This window comes from Ursus maritimus, unplaced genomic scaffold (assembly GCF_017311325.1).
Source record: "Ursus maritimus isolate PB19 unplaced genomic scaffold, ASM1731132v1 scaffold_17, whole genome shotgun sequence".
NCBI lineage: Eukaryota > Metazoa > Chordata > Mammalia > Carnivora > Ursidae > Ursus > Ursus maritimus.
This window is the reverse complement of record NW_024424119.1, coordinates 49,657,965-49,680,145: the sequence shown is the minus strand read 5'-3', so window position 1 is coordinate 49,680,145 and position 22,181 is coordinate 49,657,965. Positions and strand designations below refer to the sequence as shown.

Here is a 22,181-nt window from a genome sequence, read left to right as displayed (position 1 = left end):
AATGAGGCCCAGGCTGCCAAGCCCATGTCAGGGGCCAAAAACGCATGGAATGTGAGACCCGGGCACAGGCCACACTGAGGGCCACCTAGAAGAGGGCCTTTCTTCGGCTGGGAGCAAAAGCCCTGCCTTTCTGAGGCATCGTGGGTACAGAGTGCGGCTCCCAGCCCGGGTTCCCCACACGTGCGTGTCCACCAGGTGCCCAGGGACCAAATCAGGATGTGCCTAAGGGTTCAGCGAGGCCTGCCGGGGAGCCCAGGTGCCTCGGTTCAAATCCTGGCCTGGCTTCCTTTAACCATGCAGTGACTCAGTTTCCTCATCTGGAAAATGGGGCTAACAGTGAGATGTTCCTCTTAGGGTCACTGAGAGGACAATGTGTTTACAGAGGAAAGCTCCTACAGCAGAGCCTGATTCATGTGAAGACCCTCAGAGACTCTGTCGTTAGTGCTAAGCCTCACTGGGCAGTGGACAAGGGGCAGACACGGACACTGGTGCTCAGGGAAGGGTGGGGACTTGCCCAGGTCACATAGCTGGTAAGCGACAGAGCTGGGGCTGTTGGCCCCCAGATCATGCTCTAGCTGCCCCACAGCATGTCCTCTCTGGGACCACTCGGGAACAAATGCCTTCATCGCTATGGGAACTGTGGCTACCTCTGCAAAGCCCCCGACACTCTCCTCCGGGCCTGGCCTTCAGCTCCTGCTCACGCGGGGCTTGGGTTTCATCCGAGCACTCCCTCCAAGGGACTGGCTCCTGGGCTGGGCCGGGCAAGGAGGTTTCTCCAGTGGCCTTTCTGTCCCCTGGACAGACTGTCACCTGGCCCTTGCTTCCCAATTTCTGGAAACTTCCTCTAGAGGAGTCGTGTCCCTCCTTTCCCTACTGCCAAATGACACATCTCGTGGAGGCTGGCAGCCCATGGAGGCCCTGACCCTTCTCCTGAAAGATGACTCAAGACCCCAGGAAGGCTCAGGGCAAGGACCTGGCCTGGGGGCGGGTTTCGGGGGTCTATGCATGTGAGGCTGTGTATGTTGGGGGTCTCATGGTGGTGCATTTGTATACTGTGGGGGGGCAAGCATTTGTTCATGTCTCACTGTGTTCTCAGACCCTGAGGTGGAACCAGCGTGTCCTGCCTGCCCTTTTCTAGATGTGTGCATGCACGCGTGCGTGTGGTCAGGGTTCTCCCGACAGCCACAAAGCTTTGAGCCCAACCACATTCTCGCTCCGTCAACTGAGGCAGCCTTGTCACGGCCCGTGTCTCCATTGGACGCCCCACCCCAGGCCAGTTTCCCTGAGGAAGGCCCCTTCTCCGTCTGTCCAGTGCAGTGAACAGCTTTATGGGTTGTTTGCCCAAAGCAGGAAACTAGCTCGGTGACTTTACACCGCCCCCCCACGGTTCTCTGTCCTCCCTAAGTGACCCCACACTGGCATCGGGTGTGGGCACCAGGGGCTGTTTCCGTTTGTCCAGCAGGCCCCTGGTGGCAGAAGCCTAGGACCGGTGCCTGCTGCCGGAGGAGAGGTGCCACAGGCCAGCCCTGCCCACCCCACCCCTTCAGGCCCCTTCGCATGTGGAGATCTGAGGCCCAGCAAGGAGACGCCGCGGCTCCTGGTGCCCGGCCCCGGTGGGGTCAAGGCTGGACCAGCTTCGGCCTCACACAACATCCACCCCAGGCCTCCCCTGAGCTGAGTGATCGGAGTGTCTCCCAAGCAGTCCAGGAGGTGCCATCACTCCCATTTTGCAGCTGAGGAAAGAGGCTGTGAGGAGAAACGGCATTTGCCAGAGTCCACACATCGGAGAACGCTGCCATTCAAACCCGCTTCCCGGACCAGCAAGGCCGTGCGCAACTGAAGACGCTCCTCCGACTTCGTGTCCTGGTGCCAGGGCCTGGGCCGGAAGGAACGTCCTGCCCCCGCGGCCAGGCTGGTGGGGGGACGTGGTAACAGCCCCCCACTGACGCTGCACGCCGTGTATACAGCAGGTACGAGCCGGGTGCTGGGCATAGCTTCGGACTCCCCCGGCCCACACTGCCTTGGAAGAGTGAATGAATGAACGAATTCTGGCCCGGAGGTTTGGCTCTGGCTGCTGTGTCCTCCCCCCAGCCCGGCCCCACTTCTCTTCTGGTCTCGGGATAAGCAGACGTTACCCATTCATCATTTGACAGGAAGCAGCCAGATCTCAGGCCAGAGTCATGGGGGCCTGGGAGCCATAGGGGATGAGCTGCAGATGGTGTCTGGTTTCCTGACGGGTCCTCCGTGCCCTCACTCCACACCCCAGCGCCACACGTGCTGTTCAGATTCTTCAGCTTCAGGACCCGTCGGAGCCTGTCTTCTCTAAGACACGGGACCACGACCAGCCCCGTCCTTCCAGGGCATCGGGGCCTCTTCACAGGGCGGGCCTGCAGAACCTAGGGGCCGGCAGCTGATCTCCTGCTTGATAACCCAACCTCCAGCCCACGGCAGGAAGTCTCCCCCCCAGCCCCGAACACCCAAATCCCAATCTGCCGCTCCCAGCTCAAGGCGCCCCAGCACGAGGCCCCTGCGTCTACACAAGGCAGTCCAAGTTCCGCCCAGCTGGCAGGGGCCTGCCCTCCTGCATTTCCTGACTCCTCCATCCCACCCCAGGCCCCGGAGCAGAGGGGCCTCCCCTTCCCAACCACACACACCCACGGGGATCCTAGGACTGTCATAAGGACTTCACAGGCAAAGTAACACACATACATCAGGACCAGATCCTGGGTCCTACTCAGGCTCGACGCTTCCTGTGGGGTCCTCAGCAAGTCCCGCCTGGGCCGTCTCCACCCATAAAGAAGAAACAGTCGGACCCCGAAGAGCGGGTGTGCAGGGGCAGTCGGGCAGTACCCAGGGTCCCCTTCCGCATCTGCTGGTGTCCACACAGCGGGGTTCTTCCTGAAGCCCACCATTTGGGCACCCACTGCTTCCTAGGTCACCTTCTCTTCCTCCTGTGTGGGCCTTCTGAGCAGGAGCCCATCTCTGCCGTCATCTCTAAACCGTCGGTGTCTAGCCCGGGGCCTGGCGGGGGGAGCTGGCTGCATAAACTTCTGACCAGTCAGGGGTAGAGGGCCGGTGGTTCCTCGCCTGCGCCTGGAGCCCCCAGCAAGAAACGCACACCCTCACGTGCAGGGTTCCCACGGGCTCAGCTCAGGCAGAAATCACCGAGCCATTCGAAACACACCTCCCCTCCCACTGCACCGCTGCCCAGAGCCTTTATAAAATCGAGAAGGTTCCTAAGCACCTTTCATTTCCTCCTGCTCAGATAATAAAACTCAATTCTGGAAGAAAAAAAATGCAGGAGCTGTAAACCTCTCATCTTTCAGGTAAAGGAGCAACGAGGCCGTTGGTTTCTGTCCAGGAAGGTCTCTGGCTCCGGGACCAGGTGAAGGCCACGCTTCATCCCACCCACTTGGAAGAGGAAGATATCTGGCATCCCCTCTGTGCCAAGGAGTGAAATGCAGCACCTCGGCACACCCCTGCCGGGATGTCTGCAATGACCCCGTTTTACGGAAGAAGAAACCGAGGCACAGATAAGTGACCCACCAAGCCCCTGGCTCTAGTAGACGGCAAGCCCTGTGTTTGAATCCAGATCTAACTCTTTCCAAAGTCTGGGTTTGAATCTCATGTGCATGGGGCAAGCCTTGGAGACTGGAGCCGGAGGAAGCTGGGATCTCACCCCGCTGGGAGCTTCAGACCCTTAGGCAGTCCCACCATGCCGAGGACCCCTACCCCTCAGATAAATGAGCTCATTCTCTCCTCAAGGCCTTAGCAGACTCCACTCCCCTTCCCCGGAATGAAGTGCCTCCAGGCAAACCTGGCTCCTCCTTCAGAGCCCAACCTGGGGTACCTCCTCCAAGCAGTCCTCCTGGATTCCCCCTGTCAGTGACTCCCTGGCATCACGGTATTTGTCCCTGTGTTGTCACTGCCTGCTCATGTTTTTCTCTCCTCAGCTGGAGATTTCCTTGAAGGCAGAGACCAAACCACTCACCTCTGTGGCCCCAGCAGGCCACAAAGGGGGGGCCAGGTAAATGGCTGCTGACCCAGTCTGTAAACACCAGAGGCCAGGAAGAAGAAGCCTGGGGTCCCCAGGCCAGCTCATTCCAGGGGCCACAGGGAATGGACAGTGTTAGGGAGAAATTCCTCTACCCCATATCCTGTCCCAGACCAAGGCCACAGCCCTGATAACAAGTAACAGAGGGAGGAAACCCAGTGGAGCAGCCCCCAGCTTGAGTGTTCATAGAAAGTTTGCCCCAGGCCCCAGGAGAATGACCATAATCCCAGGGATAGCTATTCCTGGTGAGAGAAAATTCTGTGCAGAACTCACTGCTCAGACATCAGAAATGAGCCCAGGCAGCCCAACTTCATCCCAGAGGGGGGAAAAGATTGCTTTTTCTGCTTCCCTTCCAACCTCAGGAGTTCTGGCAAAGCCCGTGATCACTCAGTGTGAAACCCGTTGTTGGCAATGGCCCTCACCCCCGACCTGGGTGGCGACAAAGGTCATGCCAGGCTGACGGTGCTGACTCGCTGGCAGCCCCCACCAGGCAGACAATTGAGCGGGCAGCGGTGGCAGACGCACAGGCAGGTCAGGTGCCCCGGGAGCCCAGGCCCCAGACACCTCTCGTGCCGGCCTCCCTGCCACTTGCCAGGCACACCCTTGGGGCAAAGGTGGCGGCCCCAGGCGGCAGGAAAGAGTGAGGGGTTCCCTGCAGCTGGAGGCAGGGCAAAGGCCAGTACCTTGCAAAGTGGCTCCTGAGAGGCTCGGGAGAAGGGCTGCTCAGCTCGGGGTAGAGGGTGGATGTGCGGTGCAGGGGCCTCTGGGGACCTGGGTGGCCTCCCTGTGCCAGGGCGGGTGAAGGAAGAGGGGCCGGCCCTGTCTCGGTATGGGACTTCCCCTGCCCAAGACTCCCATCCCCAGTCGCTGCCAAAAGGAAACTCCCCCACCACGCGCTGCTCCAAAAATAGCTCCACTGCCACCTCCATGGTGACTGGAACTTGTCACAGCCACCAGGGAGCCCTGTGCTCACCAGAGACGGGAATCTGACGGCAGCGGCCACCAGTCTAGGAGAAAACACAGGTGTGCCCCACACCAGCGGGCTTGGAACGCCATCAGAATCCACTCTGGGATGGCCCAGTCCTGCTCCCCCATTCTACCTTCCAGGAAACTGAGGCTGGAGGACCAGAGACTTGCTAGGGCCGTGAGCATAGCCGTGGCAGCATCTGGCCCAGACCCAGCCTCCCTAATGCATCCCATACCCCACGCTGCTCAGGCAAAGGGGTTTGCTGTTCAGGCTCTTTACGAACCCCTCACCCCCAACCCGGAAGCAGGCACCCTGACGGCGGCAGGCAGGATTAAACCAGCCTGGGCTTTGGGAGCGCCAAGGTATCCTCCCTGTGTCCCTTGTGCTCCATCCCCGCCCATCCCTACTGGGGCCCCTGCAAGTGCTAAGAAGTATAAAAATTCTTGCTGTCTCTTTAAAAGCCTAACCCTTTCTAGTCTCTTCCTTTGTAAGCTGAGCCAAAAATACTTGTTGCCTGACCAATGAGAGCTCTGGTAGGTGGCAGCCATGGGTTCGAGTCCTGGCTCTGCCATGTCCCAGCTGCCTGAGCCGCGGTGTTACCACCCTAGACTGCTGGACGGGGCTGTGACATCACATGAATCGAAAGTACAAAACCGTGGGCCTGGCACATAACAGACACCCAACCAGTGGAGTTACTGTTATTCTTACATCCTATTCAGGCCCGACACTCTCCAAATGAGACCACAGATCCAGGAACTAAGACTTGGGGTGTTCCTACCTTCCCTTCCTTCCATAGGGCTTCCCAGCTGCTCTCCGTGCAGGGCCTGGGCTGATGGCCGCTAACCCTGAGATGACTCAGACAAAACCCCCTTGCTCTTCTCGTCTCCACAGGAGAGAACCTCCGAACACAGATTCAGATACAGAAACCAGAAAAGAACGTGAAACGTGCCCGCGGGAAAAGGACTGACGGATTCTCACTTTGGGCCAGGCAAGGTCCCAGCCAGCTTCTTACAACACGTAGAGGCTGAGATGGCCCACGCCGACGGGCAGGTTTAGGAGTAGAGGGGACGGGAACTCTGGCAGGTGACACAGTGGGATCAAAGCCGGGGAGGCCTGCAGACCTGTGCGTACATGGGAGGAAGTCGGGAAGGCTCCAGGCTGGCCCCAGCCCTCGGTCTCTGAAAAACACCCCCGTGGCCAGCACCTGCGTCCTCCTCCAGAACAAGAGCCACCTCTACCCTAGGCAAACCGCCCCCCTCCAATGCCCCGTCTGCAGCCCGAGCCCCAGGACTGACACAGGCATATGGCAGCTGAGGCCCCAGAGGACACACCGAGCCAGATCCTGGCACTGCGGCTCGGCCACCTGCCAGCATACCTTCCCCGCCGGCCGGGCCCAACTGTCGGGCATATGCCAGGTGCTGGCCCCCTGGGTGGCTGCCGCTGGGCCCAGGCCAGCCTTCCCCGGGCCTGCGCGGTGGACTCCCATCCAGGCCCTGGTGCGTGCAGCACGCCTCGAGGACTGTCCTCTGTGACCTGGCTAGGTCGGTGCCATCAGCCTTGACTCACAGAGGAAGCTCCAGATCGGCCGGGTCAGGCCCCCGAGTTGGGCACCTTCTGTCTAAACCTTGTTTTTCTTCTGCTTCTGAGCTCCTGTCTGCTGGAGAGGAATTCTCCCCAGGGCAGAGACCTGCCTCTGGGGGCTCGTGTGCTCCTGTCCCTCAGGACGCAGCACAGCACCCAGGGAAAACAGATTCACACTGGGTGAGCCAACCCTAGGGAGCCTTCCTCTTCCTCCTGGGCCTGGGCGGGAGGAGGGGCAAGAAACTTCCAGAAGTCTAAGTCCACTCTGCTCAGCCTCCACGCCCTCCAGCACTCACGGTCACTGCTGGTCACTGCCCGCCTGTCCACCCTGGATGTGGGCGAGAGGGCAGAGTGGCGCAGAGGGGACAGACAGGCACACCCGCCCCTCCTTCTGCGGCAGGGCTCTCGGGGCCTCCAGAGCCAGCACGCGCCTCCAGCACCATCTCCACGAGGCCGAGCACCACTTCTCCATCCAGTCCTGCCTCCTGGCAGCTTCTGGGGCCACACCATGGCAGTGTTTGTATCTTCCTGCGTTGTGATCCCCCCCCCCAGATCCTCGCTGACCCACGCAGGGCCTGGGAAGTGCAAGGCCATTTGTAACTGCTGCGGGAGATTTCTGCTCTGAGCTGTGGCGTGTGGCGTGGTGGCTTGAAGGGGGGAGGGGGTCTCAGGGCCCTTCAGGGACTCTCACGGGACTGCTCGACCCTGGGGAAATCACAACCTGTGTCTGGGCCTCAGTTTCCCACCTACAGCACAGCAGGTCAGCTCCACAGTCGGGGGGGGGGGCTTTTTCTGTGCTGACGTTTTGTAGGAGGCTGATGGAGAACTTGCTGGGGCCCGCAGCTGAGCTCAGGCATCCCATATCTAATCACGTGAGCATTCCTGGGAGGAAAACCAGATCTTCTGGGTCTGGAATTGCAGAGGGGACACTGTCTGGCTTTAGCAGACCTTCAGAAGCCCCCTGAACACTGCCTGTGCCATTCACAACAGGCCACAGCATATGGGGGCGTGGCTCAGAGGCCTCCCAGCTTCCAGACCCACAACCACGGAGGCGAGGTATGTATGTGCAGGGTCACACACAGAGTACCCCAAAGTGCCCGGTGCTGGGCCAGATCCCTCGGGAGCGTTGGCAGCTTGTGCGCTCATCAGGCGACCCTGTGAAGCAGACAGTGCCTCCATTTGACAGTTGAGAAGACTGAGGCTCAGAGGCCTGAGACTTGCCGGAGTCCCAGCTGGAGGGGGGCAGACCCTGGATGAAAACGCAGGCCTGAGTTCTCGCTCACCTAGATGTCCTCTGCGGTGCACACACTGGGTTCCTGCCCTCAGGGAAAAAGCAAATGTGGTGGAGATGCGGGGTGGGGGGGGCAGAGCAAATCAAGGGGGCTTCAGAGAGGTGGTGGCACTGGGTCCCCCTGGGACCAGATGGCCAGGCAATAAGGAGGCGGAGAGGCACAGGCTCTGCAGTCAGAGAGCCCAAAGTTCAAATCCTGTACTGCCTCTGCCTGGCCACACGAGCTCAGGCCAGTCCCGAAGTCACCTCTGCTGTTCCCTCTTCTGTAAACAGGGGTCCAGGGAGGACCCACCTCTTAGGGTTGTTAAGCGAGGACTTGCAGGCAAAATACCAGCCTAGGACTATCGGGACTCAGGTACACACAAGAGCTCAATAAATGTGGCCACAGCTACTATGATGATTACCATTATCATCGTAAAAACAGTGCTCATTCAATGGCAAGTATTTCCGGCAGCCCACTCTGCAAACCAACTGTTCACAATAATGCCGGGGGACTCCCGTCTCAGGGCCAACTGGGTCCCTGGGCCTGCGGATGTGGCAGGAGGCTCCCATGGCCTCTGGGGGATCCCCCCTTTCAGAAGGATGGGAGAGGCCACACTGGCTCCTGCAGCACTCTCTAGAAGCTGGGAAGTGATGGCAAAGCATTTCACAAAGTTACTGGGACCATGAACCTGAGCCGTCCCCCTCCCCCAGCTGTTTCAATAAAATAAATCTTGGCCCGCGGCTGGTGAGAGACCCTACATATTTACATGACGATCGTGCCTCATGATCACAAGACTCGTGGTACCGGCAGGCGGCGTGTGGCAGGGACGCCGGTGGTCCTAGGAGACTCACTATTTTCCAGCGACTTTTATTGTCCATTATATCCCGGCGTTTACAGGGCTCTGCTCCGGGCCTGGCAGGAATATCGCACACGGGGGGGCTGGTAGGCCTTAACATTCCAGGCGCCGTACGGCACGTGTCTCCGGGTCCATCCGTCCTGCCCGAGTCTGTGTGTGACACGGAGAACCCAAGGAGCTCCAGGGACACTAGTAGAACAGGGCTGGGGATGTGTTCGGAGGCCCATGTATCCCCACCCAAACCATTTGCTTGGTTCTAGTCTGCTGTCCCGGGCGGGGGGCCACTGCTAATGCTGTGGCCTTCCTTGGGCTTGCAAAGGTTTGGGGGGGGAGGGGTGTGCACTGGAGCTGCTACTGGCTCCGGAGAGCTGCTTGCTACATTCGCAGGGATTTTGTGAGACAGTTGGTATCACTTTGGTTGCATGAAATCAAACATGGAATTTGGCAAATACTACAAGTCAGGGCTTTGGACAAGTCCCTCCCTCCACCTTCGCTCAGGGAACCCTTTGTTAAAGACCTAGCAGCATACCCGGGGAGGGGGGGACCCATGAACGTCAGAGCCAGGTGTGAATTCTAACTTTCTCAACCACTGGCCATGTGACCTTAGGTAAGTTATTTCACGTTTTGAGCCTCAGTTTTCTTATCTGTAAAATGGGGACATATCTATATTCCCAGGGCTGCTGTGATGCTCAGAGCACCTTATGGAAAATTCCCTGTGTGGGGCCTGAAATGTATCAGGTGCTTAATAAATAGTAACTTTTGTCACCTATTCATTCAACACTTGCTTGTCCCCCTCCCCCCCCCCGGCTCGCATGGGCCAGCACCTACTCTGTATCTGACACTGTCTGAGAGAAAGGGATCTATAAATGCCCCAGTGGGTGACAAATATTAAATTCTTCCCATCTGGATAGTTCTTCAACGTCTGCAGAAGAATTTATACCTGTACCATATCATGAAGCTGCATGACAAATTTCAGAGGTGGGCAGAGCAGCATTTTTGGGGCTCAGGGGTGGACATTACTAGCCCAAGGCCCCTGTTAGGGGGTAGCAAGATGGGGCTCAGCCCTGAATCCCCTACTTCCTGCTCTAGGCCCACTATGGCACCCATCTCTGAATTCCCAGGCCAAGACAGACTGGGCCCCTGAGGGTGCAAGGCTGACCTCAGAGTGGGCCCACACATAGAGGACAGGAGGACTAGGGGGTGAAGCAACACCCCACAGTCTAGCAACCTGGCTGCTCGTCTTGGCTCCACGGCCTCCTTGCTCCAGGCCCTCCCCTTCTGGGCCCCAGGCTCCCCCTCAAAAGGCCGGGAGGGCTGCAGTCAGGATGCTAGACTGCATCTGTCTCCAGGCATCCTAGCTTGGCCAAGTATCCCTCTGCTGTCCACAGCCAGAGAGGACTCAGGCATATCAACACCTCCTGTGCTCCAGCTGGGTCCCAGGTAAGCCAGGGCCTTGTGAGTGGGAAGGAAGAGGGGAATGAGAGGGGGCAGGACCCCAATTCAGCTATACTGGGCTTGCGATCTCATTTCACAGATGAGGAGAGTGAAGTTCAGAGGGCTGACCCTACACTGGTGGCATCCAGGGCCCGTGGCTGGGGTCCCCAGCAGAGCTCAGGAAGCCATCAAGCCCCTCAGTTCTGACACCCTGGAGGCCCAAAGATGGGCTGCTCCTGGCCACCCTGGGCTCAACCCAGAGGGGCTGGGGAGCATTTTGCTGAAACAGGAGAGTGAGAAAAATGCAAGCAACTCTGATGATTCAAGTAACCTTTGAAACTAGGAGGTGGGCGGAAGTGGGAAGCATTTCTGGTGGATTTCACCTCACTTCCTAGAAGGATGCGTCACCAGCATTTGCTTAGTCAGTGCTCACACGACCGACAGCGTGGTGGCACCAGGGTGGCACCTCCTGGCTCGCTTGTCCCTGGAGCCATCACAGGATGGCAGGTGGGGGCCGTCCACCTGTCAGGGGAGGGAACCTTTCCATTTCACAGCGGGGGAAACTGAGGCCCGGGGTGGGTGGGTTGGTTCAGGGACACACAGTAGGGATCTAAGACTTCAAACTCCTTCACCAAAAGCTTAATTTTTCTATTTGGGGAGACAGGAAAGGAGAAACCCTCTGGAGCTTTAAAAGAAAAAAAAAGGGGGGGGGAGAAAAGAACTCACAGCTGAACAGAATTGCAGCAAGGCTCTCAGCCAGCCCAAAGAGGTTTCCGAAATTCTGTGCAGTCTGAATTTTTGCGGGCTGAAGGGTCACGCGATTTCCTTTGCAAAAGGCAGAGTTGAAAGAGTCTGACTGAGGGTGAAGGGGGAGGAGGGACATGTCCACGAGACTAGAAGTCATGAGCTTCAGCCTGGCTGCCCCAGTGACTTGCTGGGTGACCACAGACTAGTCCTTTGCTCTCTCTGGGCCTCAGTTTACCCTGATTTATTTGTCAAGCCTTGTTCTAATGCACTTAAGTGATGTCAATCTCCTCACCCCTCATAGTACATTATCATCTCTACTTACAGAAGGGGGAAACTGAGGCATAAAAAGATCAGGCCCGCTGTGCTGGTGGAAGAGCTGGGATCTGGGGTTAGGTAGTGTGGTTCCAGAGCCCACACTCCTCACCACATGGCCCTCCCTCTAGCCTGCTGTGTGCTCATCTCCAGCAACCATCCTACTTTGAGGGGCTTTGCTGCCAGCAGGCCTGTTTCTGGAGACACCGGGCCGCCCTCCTCGATCTCGGCTGCCACTCTGAGTGGCTGTCTTTTCTGTGATCTCTGATTTCTTCCATTTGCTCAGCAGCCTCAACAGCCACAGCCTGGGGCCTCAGGAGGCTCCCAGGTCACTGCAGCCATCGACCCACTTCTTTGAGCCTCTCTGGGTGCTGGGAGTCCGAGTAGGAGTGGAAGGCCCCGCTCTGATGTCCATTTTGGAGTTTTCCAAGCAGGTCGGCCTGTGGGACTGCGGGAGGGAGACTGCCATTCAGGCATCCAAGGAAGAGGGAAAAACATCTCTTCATAGCCAGACAGAGCCCGCTCTGTGGAAACGACGCTACCGACGCGACGGGCAGCCCAGCTGTGTAAGAGATTCCCGAAAAGCCTGACCTAGGAACATCCACGTGGAAGGCTCAATGGCTTGGGTGGTCACCAAGCTTATAAAAAATGCCTGCATGCTCAACCGTGAAATTCCTGAGGGAATAAGGTTCTGACCCAAAACCTGTCTTCTAAAACTAAATTCTTCAGACAACAGACATTTTCTGGCTCCAGCAAGCAGGCTGCTGATTGGTTTTGTCCCGATCTCTGGAATGAGGAATACTCACGCCGAGAACAGCCACCGTATCACGTGCTCCCGCCCCAAGCCACACGCGGGGCCACCTATTTGCGTCCGCTTGTTCATTCCCACGAGGGATGACTGTCTGAATTTTGCAGATCAGCAGACTGAGGCTCAGAGAGGCAAGTCTGCACAGCTGGGTGATAACAGGGGTGGAGGTTTGAAATCCGGTGCCAGCCTGGAGGGCAGAAAGCGGGGGACAGACCCCAGCAGAGCCCGCTGTATGCCTCGTCAGGAGGAGCCCGGGCCAGACACGGAAGTGCAGGGACAGAGCTGTGAGTGCAGGGGCAGGTGCACACATCCTTTCCTCCACTGGCCTGGGGACAATTCCCGCAGAGGGACAGGTGGGGAAGGGTTGGCCCGACTGCAGTTAAAATCACTCCATCGAGGCTGCCTCGGTCCTGCCTTTTCAAAGACAGCAGAATCCACTAACTGGGAACGTTGTGCTGAGCACCCGGAACCCCCCCCCCCACGCTCCATGCACATTTTGCACCGTGCGTAGTGTGGCCATTTGGCACACGTGTGCAGTTGGTGTCGTGTTCCCGTTCTGTTCCTGGGAGCAGGAGGAACTCTGAAGCCACTCATTTAAGGGTGACTGTCTCACCAGAGACCTCAGAAAGGCCCCAGGGAGCCCACCAGTCCACATCCTATATCTTAGAGACAGGAAACCGAGGACGGGAGCAGAGAAGTGGTATGTCAAGGACATTCAATCGTCTGTTCACTCAATTTTCAAACACATACTAGGGCCAGCCTCTGTCCTCAATGGGGCTCCTTGTTTAGACACAGGAGTCTCAAACCAGCACCTACAACCCAGTGCGATCACCACTTTGCACGCCTAGGGTGTGGAAACATAGCGAAAGGGATGTGCAATCCGTCTGTCCTGTCTCAGAACAGGAAGCGGCTCTGAGCAGAGGAGCAGGGGGAGGGCACGCCAGGCAGAGGGTACAGCAGGTGCCCAGGCCGGAGGGCCGGCACAGCCAGCATCGGTTGTGGGACAGAGGCCCAAACGACAGCAGTGGCCCCAGGTCTGCAGCAGACAGGGAGGCTGGGCAGCACTGATGAGGGGCAGTGAGCATCTGCACACGGGGCTGTCAGGGCTGCCGAGCCAGACTCCCCCTCCAGTGCTCTTCTGCACACCGCTCTGCCTCCCATGGTGCCAAGCCCAGGTCTAATTTTGCTAAATGCATCATGGCAGCAATTAGAGCCCCAGATGTAGCATCTTTCCTCCGTCAAAGCTACCTGCACCACACTTGACCTCTCCACGTCTGCCCCAGTCAGCTCAGGTAACTGTGTCAACACTCAGAAGGAAGGAAATGCCTACACAACCTCTACACTGGGACCGTGTCTCAAGAGTGCTCTGAAGTTTACGCTCCAAGCTCCAAGATACTCGCTCTTACCCGGCTTGTATTTATTGAGCACCTACTGTGCGCCAGGCTCCGTGCTAGGCACTGGAACGATTCACAAAAGGGCGTTACAACCTCTAAGCCACACAGCCGTCTGCTCATCTTTCTGGGCTAGAATCACTATTCCGATTTCACAGGAGGGGAGCCGCAGGGCTCAGAGAGGCCCTGGGACTTGCTTGAGCCAAATCACTGGCTAGGAGGTGTCGGAGCTGGGATGCTAACCCAGAAATGTCTGACCACAGAGCCTTCTTGCCAAAATAGATAAGGGTCCCTGGAGGAAGAGAAGAGCCTAGGTCCTTCCTTCCTGCCACACAGGCAGGCAGCCTGTTATCCACAAAGCAGGCGGAGGCTGCGCTGGCGGTACTGCCCAGAACGGCGGGGGCCCTGTCATTACTGGGAGGGGCCACACTCCAGGCCAAAGGAGCGCAGCCAGGGCTGGGGGCTCGTGCAGGACACTGAGGGGCTCTCGGCTCTAAGGAGTCCTAGCCAGTGCCACCAAAAGACTAAATGCTGATGGCCTGTCTTTCAAAAAGGTCAAGTGGGCTGATCCACTCATCTCTGGCACTTGTATTAAAGGATATTAAACAGGTCTAGGACGCCGAGCACAGACTCTGGAGTCAGAGTGAAGGGTGGCAAGGTCGCCTCCCCTGCGTCACATGACCTGGCCCAGGCTCTGGTGACGGCTCTCCCTCCCTGGACCTGGGTCCTTGCATGAATCTGTCTCCTCCAGCAGGAATGTCAGCGGGGACCTTGGGGCCATCTGGGCCCTGCAGTCACAGGCGGCCACAGCAGCCCCTGTTGGGAACCCTATTTTAACTCAGACAGCTGCAGACACTCCAAAGTACTACACTTGGCCATGTCCGAGGCAGACAGGCCTTCCTCCCCCCACCGCTTTCAGGTCCCTGGTCCAGTGTCCCCACAAAACTCATGTCTACCTGGAACCTGGAATTGTGGCCTTATTGGGGACTCGGGTCTCTGCAAATGTAATCAAGTGAAGATGAGACCACGCAGGATTCGGGTGACCCAAATCTTAATGACTGGTGTCTTCATAAGAAGAAAGACACACGGGGAGAAGGTCCTGTGATGACAGAGGCAGAGACTGGAGTCCTGCGTCTGTAACCGAGGAACGCCAAGCCTTGCCGGACGCCAAGCCTTCCAGCTGCCAAGCGAGGAGAGAGACATGAAGCAGCCCCTCCCTCGGAGCCTCCAGAAGGAACGGACCCTGCCGACACCTTGATTTTAGACTTCTGGCTCCAGGACCGTGAGAGAGTGAACCGCTGTCGTAAGTCAGCCGGTTTGTGGGAACGAACACGCTCCCACCCCACCCCATGTGCGGTCAGCACGCACATGCCGCCAGCGTCCCGGGTTCCCCAGGCACGGCGGGCTTCATCGAAGGCTCCAGGCTCAACTTGTGCTTCTCACACTGCAGAGGAAGTAAACCAGAGGTTCCCAGGTCTGGGGATTTCACAGGCCTGTAACGTTTCCCTAAATTCTGAAGATGGACGTAAGGGCGCCAACTTTTTCTGGCATCTACGGTAAAATTTCCATCTATTATCACCATCCTGCATGAAAGAGGACACCTGACGTAAGAAAGTAGTTGATGCCAGGCCTGTCCTTAAATTTTCTCATTTCACCAGGGACGGGTCAGAGTCTCACCTAGCCCTGGGCCTGGCCTGGATCTGGCATGCGGGAACCAGCAAACTCAAGCCACTGCACCCTGCTGGGTGATCTTTTTTTTCCCCCAGTCCTGGCGGAGGAGAAGGGAGGCTGGCCTCCCCCGCGCTATGTGTACGAAAAAGGTTTTCTCCCTCTCAGAAATGTACCCAGTCTATTCTGGTTAACCTGTGCGTAATTCCAGCTAAACCCCTCCGAGGACTGGGTGGGATCTCCCCACCCCAGGGAGGACGCCTTCCAGGCCAGTCAATGAGGGACGGTCACGGAGGGAGGTCACCGGGAAAAGAAAATACAAGCGCAAAGCACGGGAAGGAGAGAGAAGCGCAGACCCTTCTCTTGAAAAGGAAACCAAATCGTGGAATGACTGGATGTACAGACTTCACGGGCCGGGTGACTCCAGCTCTCTTCAAAGACACCTCGTAAACCCACGCCCGGCCTCGGAGGGAGCGGCCAGATGCCAGGCGCTCCAGAGGCGCGTTCGAAACATCTGGCCCTGGCTGCTTGATGACCTACCGGAAGCCCGTCACCCTGGGCTTCGTGAAGCTTGCCCCCACGTTGCCCCCCAGTCTGCCACGTGGTAACCAGTGAGGTGTGCTGAGAGAGCCGTCCAGGGGATAAAACTCTGCCTGAGCGTGAGGAAGGCTTCTTTTCCAGTAAGTCTAGAGCGCCACTCCCCCCCCCCCCCACCAGAGGAAGCCCCAGACACTGGGGAAGCTTTTGCCTGGAGCTCTAGGGTTAATGGTTGTGCCGGGGTGGCCTCGCCGGGACATTCTCGGGCACAGGGCAGCCAGCCTCAGAGGGACGATAAGGTCTGATGCTGTCGCTTTCCGGGCGGGAGTCCATCTCTCCCTCCCTCCCACTCTGTACGCCCAGGCCAGGGGCAGGGTGGGCCCCAGTTCTCAGGAAGCCAGGAAACACACTCTTTTCTGGGCGAAAGGCCCAGATTCCTTGAGCAGTCACAGGACACGCTTTTTCAGAGCTGATCCAAAGCCACAGGCGCAGGCTGGAAGTTTCTTCGGGCAGTGTGAACCTACAGGGACACAGACAGGCACACCTGGAGTTCCGGGCTGAGAGCCGGTCCGTGAGCAAGGCCCCCGCTGGCACCGGATGGGCCAGAGCTCTGCCTGCCACCTCGGTTTCCTCTTCACCCCATCATCATTCATCAAATATTTTTTGAGAGGCTCACAAAGCCCAGCGCTGTCCGAGGCACAAGGCGGAGGAGGTCCTCCCCACCCAGAGGTGTTGAGCGGTCGAGAGGTGGATACAGACATTGGACAGCAATAAGTGCTGGGAGGGACATGCGGCTGAGCAGGCCGTGCAGATAAGCAGATCCGGCTTCCCACGGTCATTGGGACAATTAGCTCAGACTGTGTAGCGAGCTGCTCAGCACATACTCGACACTCGGGGAAGTCAGGTCCTCCTGTCCTCCTGTCCTCCCACTGCCCAGGTGGAGCAACCAAAGCCAGAAAGAGAAGGGCTGGGGTGGCCGTGCAGGGACTGAGTGGGTTTGGGGCCCAATCTAGCCCCATATTTCCTGGGGAACCAAGGTGCTGCCCCCCCCCCCGACAATCCTGGCAGACTCCCTGCCTTTTCCGCGTGGGAAAGCCCTGCCTCCAGCCTCATGCCCCTGATAACGGGTCCCAGCCACCTGCTCTCCGGCCAGCAAGTGACTGGCCTTCCTGAATTTGAATCTGGGCTGCTTCCATTACTTGCTGGGAAACCCTGGCCGAGTTTCACTCATCTCTCTGAGCCTTGCTTTCGTGATCTGAACATGGGGAGAAGACCTACGTAAAGGCTTGCTTGTTCAATGAGGTTGTATAGGCCAAGTGCCCGGCACACAGGAGGCACACCTGCTCCATCTCGGCCCAGCTCTGAGGGGAGCGGGGGCTCTGGAGGAGGGATCAGCCCTGGGGCAGGCGCAGGAGTGCCCACCTGGGCTGGACAGGCCACGTCCAGGCCTGGGGGAGCTTAGCGCCGAGAAGGAAAGGTCAGGCGGAAGGACCAGAGCGCTAATAGGAGTGGAAGGTCACACACTTGTGCAGACCAGCCAAGGCTTCTCTGCTGGGTGTCTTGGCCACAGTCCTCACCTCTCTGAATCTCGGGTCTCCCCAGCGGAAATATGGGTTCTGGTGATGATAAAAATGAGACGCCAGATACATGAAGTCACCCAGCCAGTATGGGACTCATTTACCTCCTTACTCTCATCCGTCCATCCAACATAAGAATATCCGGGCTGCAGCCCCAGCAGGTGCTAGGCCCTGTGGTGGGCAGGGGGCTGAGCCCCTTAATGGCGGGCCCCCCATCTGCTTTAGAACCACCTGGCTCTATGGGAGGGTGCACAGCAGTTCCTGGGCCGGCCTGGGCTCACCCTCCTGCAACTCTTGTCTCCATGGAAAAGTTGGGCTGCACAGATCCTGGGAACAGCCGGCTCATCCGCCACATGCACCTTTGGTGCCACATTGCCCCACACCAAACCCGAGGCTTCGAGCCCCCCTCACAGCATGGCTAAGGTCAGCTGCTGGAGGTGCCGACTCCTGCTGGGCGGGGGAAGCTCTGACCCCAGCCCACCCCCCCAACACACGCAACGGGCCACAGACATACATTAGAACTCAGAGTTGGTCGCTTTCACGGCTTTGCCTCTGATTCTGCCAGATCAATCAATCAATCAATTATTCAAGGGAGAATCCGAACTCAATCACAGTGACAACACAATTCAATCCCTGGCAAGTGTGTTAGAACCAGGGCTCCTACAGATTAGTGAAATGGCCTGAAAATTAGGAAATGAAGGTATCTGGCAACAGACACCTTGAACAGGCCAGGCCTTGGCTGATGCACTCCCATTAACTCCGACTTCTCTCACCCCCAGCGATCAAAACAGCTTCTCTGACAGGGAGGAAAGAAATGACAAGCAGAAATCGGATTTAGGGAAAATAACACATCCATGGCACCTTCCCCACCTTCCCAAAGCAGCACTGCAAGCTTTCCATATTTTATCATTTATTCTCACATTGTCCCCAGCAAGTCATAGGCACATGTTGGCCTTGCTTTTCACAAGAAAGCTGTGAGGGAAGCTGGGGTTCAGAGGTGAGGGGCCTCCCGCCAGACGCCCAGCAGGCAGGGCTGGGGTGGGGGTGGGAGAGTTGGGAGGGGGGTGTAGAGCCAAAGGCCCTTTCTGGTGGAATTGCAGCCTCAGGCAGCTGAGAGGCTCCGAGACAGTTCACACTGTGACACGTCCACACTGGCACGTCCCCACCAGCCTCTCTGAACCATCTTCCACACGTGCCACCAGAAACACGGCCCCTCCCATGTCAGCCTTCAAAGCTCCCGGATCAAGTCATCACTCCAGAGCTGAGTATCCAAGGCCTCCTCACCTGCCTGACCCCAATCCCAGGTGACACCTGTCATTCACATCAGCTCCAGAGGGCCTCTTCTGGTGTCCTACAACCCCTGCTTCTCATCTCCAGTGCTCCGCCCAGCACGGCCCCTCCACCTGGCTCTCTCCTGCGGGTCCTTACAGGTACCAGAGCAGGGGCTTCCAAGCGGAGACGGATCTGGGTTCAAATCATGGCTGGGTGACCCTGGATAAGTCACTTTACTTCTCTGAGTCTGGGATTCACGTATAAAATGAAGCTGTTTCAAAGTGAAGACTAGCTGATGCTGGCATATGTAAACCCCTCACCCCTGATGAAAAAGTACTCATAGCAATGAGAGGAGGAGCTGTTTCTAAAAAGATAGTGGATAATTCTATATAAAGAATAACACTGTTAAGAGAACTGGCATTGATGGAGGAGGTGCTGGGCACACGGTGGGGAGCCTCCAGCCCCTGGGCGGTGGACGTCTAGACTCAGGACTTTCCCTTCGGAACCCACCCCAGCGACAGAGCCACTGGGGAGTCAGGGATGCTTCCATATGCTGCAGGAAGTCATTCCTGCTTGTGATTCTTCTCGCTCTCCCTCCTGCCGACCCTCTGGCTTCTGTGGGCCTTGGCCTCACTCCAAAGCCAGGTATCGAGGGCCAACCAAGGACAGAGAGGGCAGAAAGCTCATGGTCCCTCCCTTACTGATGAGGACAGAGAGACTGGGCCCACCCCATGCCACCTCCCAGCTGCCCATCAGGAAGTCACTCCCGACATCCTGACGCAGTTCCAGCCAAAGCAGAAACATCGTAACCCTGCAGCCCCACCTTCTTCGCTCCCTGACACGGGGGTGTCCAGGTAGGATTCCAGATTGCCGATGCCAGGCCCCACCCCTCGTGTGGTCGGCTCTCCTCTGAGAGGTGTTAGGCACTTCCTGCCTGGGAATGTGAGCAGGAAGCAGGGCGGCACCGCCCTGCGGCCCCTTTCCTCCCAGGCCCGGGCTCTTCAGACCCAAGGAGCCATCCATTTGTGAGAGTTAGGTTTTTTTTCTCTTTTCCTTTCCTTTCCCCTCTAAGCAAAACTGCATGGCGGCTGCTCCTGCCTCTGTCCCCAAGGCAGTTCCAAAGGGCCCATCTTGTCCTTGCAAAAGTGATGGTGGTAATTCTGTTAATGGGAAGCAAGACGGATGGTGCGTGGTGCCCAAAGTGCAGGAGGCAAGCCGAATCAGGCCCCCCCCCGGGGGTGGGGTGGGGGGGGAGAGGGAAAGTGTTGCCGGAACACACCCTCCTTTGGGGCCTTATTAGGTCTTGAAAGAGCTGCCGCGCTCGCTAAAACCTGCTTTTGCCAGCAGAAGCCTCATTTTACAAATATACAACAACAAAAAAACCTGTAAATGGGAAGAAAACCCTGAAGATTAGGCTCCCCTGCTACAGCGAAGCGCTGTGCCCGCTCAGAGCTGAAGTCTTTAGCCCGGCCGACTCTGGGTTTAAATAAATAGGTCTGATCGCCAGCTCACCATTTTGTGAACACGGAATACGGTGGTTTCCTTGCTGTTTAAGGACTGTTTGCTAATGGTGGGATGGGACAGCTCTGGAAACATTTTCTTTTAAACGGCTTGTCTGTGCACCTTCCCCCCGGCCACGTCAGGAAACCCTATCGCCCTGGTGTCAGTCCGGGGAGGAACCCTTGACCTGGCTCCCTTCCCCAGTCCCACACCCACAGGCCCTCACTGCCCACTGTAGTTCCTCTCGTCTTCTGCCCTGAGAATCAGTGGCATCTCAAAAGCAATTTCACCGTGGAAAGGATGTCCATTTCCAAAATTATACAAAGGGCTCACCCCCTTTCCAGTTTGGAGTCAAGCCACTGAACTGTTCTTTGGGCTTCGGTTGGTCCAAGTACGAAGTGAGAGTGGAGGGTGAAGCTGGCCCGAGACAGCCATGGTTGATGACAGGCTGTCTGGTGCTGTGTGACCCTGCAAGCTGTGGAACCTCTCTGGGCCTCAGCCCCCTCATCCCTAACATGGAGCCAACCCTACCCCCTCTTCACAGCCCTGGAGGTAAAGAGTAAATGCAATTAGCTCTCAGGCCAATCTGAGCATTCTTCTCCACCACCCCCTCCTGCAGCGCCCAGCACTGTCCAGACACATAGTAGGTGCTTCCTGAGCGGGCTGCTCCTTTGAGCAGAACACGTGGCTTCTGCTGATGCCTGGAAAAACAGAAACATCCGTCCACACTAGGACAGAATGGTTTAGGATGTGCGCTCTGAGAGCCAAAGGCCTGGGTTCAAATCCTGACTCAGCCATAGACCTACTGTGTGCCCTTGGGCCACCAACTCAGCTTCACTCAGCCTCCCTTTCCTTGTCTGTAAAATGGGGCTAAAGAACTGGCTCACAGGGTCACCAGGAGCCGTCAGTGCAAGAATACGTGGCCGGGACCTGCCCAGGTTGGCCCTGGTAACCAGCAGCCCTGAGAACAAGCAGTTCAAAGTCTTGGGAGAGCCTGAGGGAAAATTCCCACATTCCAGCTGGGAAAGCCACTTTCTCAAAGACAGTTGAGGCAAAGCCAGCCCCGTGTTGCCATCCCAGGTCCCCTGGGGGAGCTGGAGTCTAGAACAACAGGCAGTATGTGAAGTCTCAGGAGGCTAGGGGAGCATCACCCCAGGAGGGAGCCCCACACCACAACTCCCCTGCGTCTGTCTCCGACACCCGGACCAGTAACACTGGACATACTTTACTCCTGTCTCGTTTATGCCGGCCTCCCCAACCAGAAGGCCAGCTCCGTTTTGTCTCTCCTGCTCATTATGCCTCTTAGAACCGTGCCTGGCTCTGTGGGGTCCACGAATGACCAAACAAAGCAAGGAAGGGAAGAGTCCCGGGGGCAGCTCTGGGCTGAGTGACTGCGAGTGTCCCAGTGTGGACAGGAGCACCTGAGCGTCACAGGCGCCCCCAAGCTGCAGGCCTCACCCCACACGTGTCATCGTCAGTATGACAGCAATAGGTCACCACCTATTGCTGAATGGCTGCTATGCACGTGCTTACCTCCCCGGGTCACGAAAACCCCCCCAGAGACAGAAACTGAGATTTCCCCTCACTTTGCAAGTGAGAAAACGGAGGCCCCCAGTGGGAAGCAGCAAGCCAAGGAGAGTGGTGAGCAGAAGCTAGAGGCGTGGCCGGCATGCAGGGTGTCCGGGTTAACCCACCACCTCCCCACTCCCCATCTTGGCCTGAGACTGGCCATAGGGCTGGCTGGTCTGGCGGGGGGCGGGGGGGTGCCGGAGCTAGAGCCTCGGGACCTGCTCCCTGCCAAGGAGGGTGTTTGCTCCGAGGCAGGGGTCGACAAGCAGCAGCGGCTGAGGTCTGGCTCCTGTCCCGTCCCCACACACGTGCAACGGATAGTGGAGGCAGCCAGGCACTGGCCCCAGCACTGGCTTTGGGGGTTGGCGAGGCCTGGGTTCAAATCTCAGTTTCCAAACCATGTGGCTTATGGCTTCCATCTCTAAACCTGTTATCCTCATCTGAAAAATGGGGCCAGCCCAAAGTTGTTGTGAGGACTGACTAAGGCCACACAGAGAAAGCACTTGGCCACATCGCTGGCACACAGTAGGTGCTAAGTAAGAAGCACGAGCTAACTTTCCTGAGCCTCCCTCATTCATGTTTTCGAGAGTCGCCAGATGGCCGCATCCTGTGGCTGCCAGGCACCGCCCCCCCC

At 57.7% G+C, this 22,181-nt stretch overlaps 1 protein-coding gene across 3 annotated transcripts in view; it reads right to left on the bottom strand.

Moving 5' to 3' along the window:
- Positions 1-22,181, bottom strand: part of NEK6 (NIMA related kinase 6) — an 87,772-nt gene that overhangs the window by 48,556 nt on the left and 17,035 nt on the right. Inside the window, exon 1 of one of the 3 annotated variants that reach the window (XM_040631864.1) lies at positions 4,738-4,756. The exons of the other annotated variants lie outside the window; for them this stretch is intronic. The gene's annotated coding sequence lies outside the window, so the exon portion shown is untranslated. Of the gene's footprint in view, positions 1-4,737; positions 4,757-22,181 lie in introns of those variants that run through there. 3 annotated transcript variants of the gene reach the window in all.